This window comes from Palaemon carinicauda, chromosome 21, assembly GCF_036898095.1.
Source record: "Palaemon carinicauda isolate YSFRI2023 chromosome 21, ASM3689809v2, whole genome shotgun sequence".
Classification (NCBI taxonomy): Eukaryota; Metazoa; Arthropoda; class Malacostraca; order Decapoda; family Palaemonidae; genus Palaemon; species Palaemon carinicauda.
In genome coordinates, this window is record NC_090745.1 from 115,490,643 (window position 1) to 115,495,642 (window position 5,000).

At 33.5% G+C, this 5,000-nt stretch overlaps 1 protein-coding gene across 1 annotated transcript in view; it reads left to right on the forward strand.

The window, feature by feature from the left end:
* Positions 1-157: 157 nt before the first annotated feature.
* LOC137615426 (uncharacterized) overlaps positions 158-5,000 on the forward strand; it is a 48,703-nt gene continuing 43,860 nt past the window's right edge. The window contains exon 1 of the mRNA XM_068345295.1: positions 158-436. The gene's annotated coding sequence lies outside the window, so the exon portion shown is untranslated. The remainder of the gene's footprint in view (positions 437-5,000) is intronic.

The window sequence follows — 5,000 nt, forward strand, 5'->3', positions numbered from 1 at the left end:
AAGCTCCTACGGGATCGGGAGAGTCTGTTGCGCCCTTTTGAAAGCGAGCCTTATCGCCAAAGGGGGAGGAGCTGCGGCCGTGAGTGCGTTCGTCAGTGCATCTCGGAGGGTGTTCAAGGGTCACTTAAGACGTTATGAGGAAGAGACTCGAGAGTCTGAATCACAGTCGGGTGTGCAGTGCCGTAGTGTCAGGAACTCGAGGCAGAGCCAACAGAGGCAGACGAGCGCGCACACACACACTAACGCACGAACATTTGAGAGAGAACTCCTTCGTTAAAACGTAATACTTCGTTTTTTTAAGAAGTGACTTGAAACTGATGGACTTGTGATTTCACTCGACCTCCCTCATAGAAGAAGAAACGAAGTGTCAAACCTACAGTGTTTGTTTCAAACGGAACAGTGCAATCTTACCAGTGACAGTGCCAACATTGAATAGGTAAGAACCAAGGATTTTAAAAAAGATATAAAAAAATGAGTGCTTGCTTTCTTCAATCTTATTCTTCGAGTATAAAATCTATTCGCTTTTGGACGAAGGACGAATATTGTCCGTGACCTTCACTACTTTTTTTTTGTCTTGGGATAATTATCTTTATTCGACGTGGGAAAACATGTATCGCACTTGTCCCCCATCGTTGTACTGCTTATGTTTTCTTTATTTTCCTTTATTCTAGTTTGCTTTTGTATCTAGGTCTTATCTAACAAGGTCTTTTAGGCGGCATTATTATCCCCCTATACCATATGAAAAAAATATTTCTTTTAGGAATTATTTATGGTTTTTGTAATACAAAGATATTTATTACAGATTATCAAACCATGGGGAGGAAAACTATCAAACTATATTAGAATTGTAAAAATAGAAGAGTTTTATCTTTTCAATGTAAAAATTAATCTATTAAGGTTTTTAAGAGGTACTATAGTATTGTTTCCTATTCCATACAAAAAATATTTTATTTATGAATTATTTGTTTTTCGTAATACAAAGATATTTATCAGCAGATTATATCAAAGCATGGGAAGGAAAACTATCAAACTATATTAAAAAAAAAATGTAGGAAGAGACGAGAATTTTATATTTTCAATGTAAAAAATTAGTATTAATTCAATAAGTTGAATTAAGAGTTAATTCGGTATTGTAATATATATTTTACTTTAATATTCAACGAGACATTCAAATAACTTTGAGAGATAAGTTTAGATAAATAGAAATGCTTATTTCAGCCATCTGAAAATATACTAAGCAACCAAGACTAAGAGAACCTTCATAACTTGTTATTTCATAACAAATCACAATTGACTGGAGACTTCAACCTCTCTAGATAGTGATCCAAAATTTGACGCTACGAAAACCACTGGTTCACTGGAGACTTCGACCACTCTAGATAGTGATCCAAGAAATGACAATACCAAAACCCCCCACTAACAATAACAATAAATTCAAATTGCAATCAACATAATCTTACCTACCATGACTTACCGAAATAACACATGTTATGATTAAGATCTCCCGGTATAAGACACTTCATATCCCATTTGTCTTAACTAGTGACTATAAAAAACGTATACCAGAGAATGCAGTAATTTCAAACTAGCTCGAAGGGACACTTTCATTACATTCCGTAAGAAAGAAAAATCATTCTAAGAGTAGAAGAGAGAGAAAGAAAGAAAGATGCAGCTATAGCAAAGGATGAGTCAGCATAAATCTCTTTTATGGTTTATATATGAAAGATCCATTTTAATGTTCTGTTCTTAAAATATTTTATTCTAATTGTTTATTGCTTCACTTGTGGTTTATTTATTTCCTCATTTCCTTTATTCACCGGGCTATTTTTCCCTATTGGAGCCCTTGGGCTTATAGCATCCTGCTTTTTCAACCAGGGTTGTAGCTTAGGTAATAATAATAATAAAATAATAATAATAATAATAATAATAATAATAATAATAATAATAACAATGCTACCAACTGCTAAAATTTGGTTCTTGTTACCATTTAATAATTCCATTTGGATCCAAGTTTTACTAAGAGCTGCTAAAATTTCTTATCTTTACTGTAAATTCCTGAAACTGGAATTTATTCTTATTATTTACTGTAAGAAATTGGTTTGAGTCCTACTATTTCTCTTTATCCTCTCTCCTTTTACACGGTTCTTAATACCATAAAATTCTAAACTCCTTAGTAATTGGGAGTATCATATATTTCAAAGTTAATCTCCTCCTTTTACCTCTCCCGTCATATTTCTTCGATTCGAAGTCCAAGAAATGGCACTGATATGTCCTATTAACTCATATGTAAAATTTTATATACATAAAAAAAAACTTAATACAGCCAACTTCCAGAGGTAATCAGAAAGAGATATGGCACTTATATATCCTATTAACTCATGTGTAAAATTTCGAAAAGAAAAAACAATACCAATATAAAGTCAGCTTCCAGGGAAAATCAGAAATTGAAAAATCATTACTTGCATATCGAGGGAACCTAAACTATCAAAGGTAGCCAATTGGAGGGGTCTTAGAAGATCTTAACTATATACGAGTATCTTTTTCTCATACAACTAAAATCAAATTGCCGCCTCAAGAGAAAATCAGAAATTAAAAAAATTATTAATCTCATAACGAAAAAACCTAAAATTTCAAAGGTAGCCACTTGGAGGGCTTCCAGAATATTTTACTTACATGCGATTATCTTTTTCTTATTGTGCAAGGGTCAAAACGTCATATTTCCATCTATGAAATACACAGATTGGAAACCCAATTTGATTTATTTTGAAACAGCAAAGTCAGTCAAAATCATAAAATCTGTCATGTACAATTCCGGTTTTCAGTTGCCGTTAAAAGTCTCAATTGCAACAGAAATAATTTCTATCACTAAATAAATAGTCTTAATCACTATAGAGATAGTATCAATAACTATCGAAAACAGAGTAGTATTTAAATAGTATCAATCACTATCGAAAACAGAGTAGTATTTAAATAGCATCAATCACTATCGAAAACAGAGTAGTATTTAAATAGTATCAATCACTATCGAAAACAGAGTAGTATTTAAATAGTATCAATCACTATCGAAAACAGAGTAGTATTTAAATAGTATCAATCACTATCGAAAACAGAGTAGTATTTAAATAGTATCAATCACTATCGAAAACAGAGTAGTAATTAAATAGTATCAATCACTATCGAAAACAGAGTAGTATTTAAATAGTATCAATCACTATCGAAAACAGAGTAGTATTTAAATAGTATCAATCACTATCGAAAACAGAGTAGTATTTAAATAGTATCAATCACTATCGAAAACAGAGTAGTATTTAAATAGTATCAATCACTATCGAAAACAGAATAGTATTTACCACCAGCTAAATATGACAGTAATTGTGGTAACTGAGTTTCAATCGTCTAGAAATTCTATGTAGGGGATCTAAAATGTCAAAAGATATAACTAGGACATGTAAAGTAAAAGCAGTTTTAAATGATTCATTGGAATATATATATATATATATATATATATACATATATATATATATATATATATACATATATATATATATATATATATATATATAAACGATTTTCGAGTAATATTTTCTTTTGCAGAGTAAGACAAAACACGGAGTTTCCTTCTTTTAAAATAAAAATACACTAAAAACGAATAAAACATCGTAATAATTAAATAAACCATAGAATTAAATACAACCACAAGTATCACGAAATTATTTTCTGTTTGCGTTCCTAAAAAACAGTACACTTTCAAAAGCTCATTAAGCAAGCCAACGGAATCAAGAGCCTATAGGGAACTTCCCAGAATCGTTAATTTATTCCATCTAAAACGTTTCCCGAAACCTCTGCCCACTAGGGCAGTAGGAGGAAGGCATCGAACCGGTTTCTGGGTAGCACTCATAGGGCGAGTTTCAGAACCCGTTTGTGAGTAATGCTCTTTTTTTTTATTAATCTAAAGTACACAAAAGGCAAAGACTGATTACGTCATCGACGGGTCAGCCGAGAGCTAAGGAGATAGGAGGACAATGCCCTTGGAAGGTCTGCAGGAATTTAGGAATAGTGGGAGAGTATAAATAGCCCTTAGGAATTGTTTGTTTCGGTCTGCAGGAGTTAAGGAATAGCGAGAGAGTATGAAAAGCCCTTATGAACTGTCTGCTTCGGTCTGTGGGAATTTAGGAATAGCGAGAGTATAAAGGGTCAATAGGAATTATGTCTATCTAAAGAGACTGTTGGAAGACCCAGGCCTACATGGCTTAAGCTTATGAGGCGTGAAGTAGATGATGGTGAATGGAGTATTGAATTAAAAGCTCAGTATAGCGTCGGCTGACGAAAGCTAACCAAGGCCCTTTGCGTCAATACGCGTAGTAGATAATGGTGACTATAGGAACTCAGTCTGTCTAAAGAAACTATAGGGCTTCTGTCATATAATTGGAGGCACAAAAAGAGACAGGTTGTTTAAAGTTCAGTCTCGCAAAAATTGACGGTAATGGAAAACAAGGAAATATATTTTGAGATATTTCTGTCATAATTACGTACAAAAGGGAAGGTTGATTCCACTCTTACTGTCAAAAATACCTGAAAATGTGGTAGTAAATATCCATTTAGTTGGTCCCAAAACAGTTTAATTTTTTTTATTTTCATAATAAACTAAAGGCGATAAAACCGCATGCATGCCAAGGCTCTTTCCTGAGAGAGAGAGAGAGAGAGAGAGAGAGAGAGAGAGAGAGAGAGAGAATTATATAGGGAACAGCAAAGTTTTGATTCTATTTGAAACCAATACATTGAGAGAGAGAGAGAGAGAGAGAGAGAGAGAGAGAGAGAGAAATTATATAGGGAACAGCAAAGTTTTACTTCTATTTTAAACCAATACATAGAGAGAGAGAGAGAGAGAGAGAGAGAGAGAGAGAGAATGTGGCTGGCTGCAGACAGGATTTGACGTTCGCGATAAGATCAACCCCGGAACAGAAATCTTGCTGAAAACAAAGGCGTATTTTGACACACTT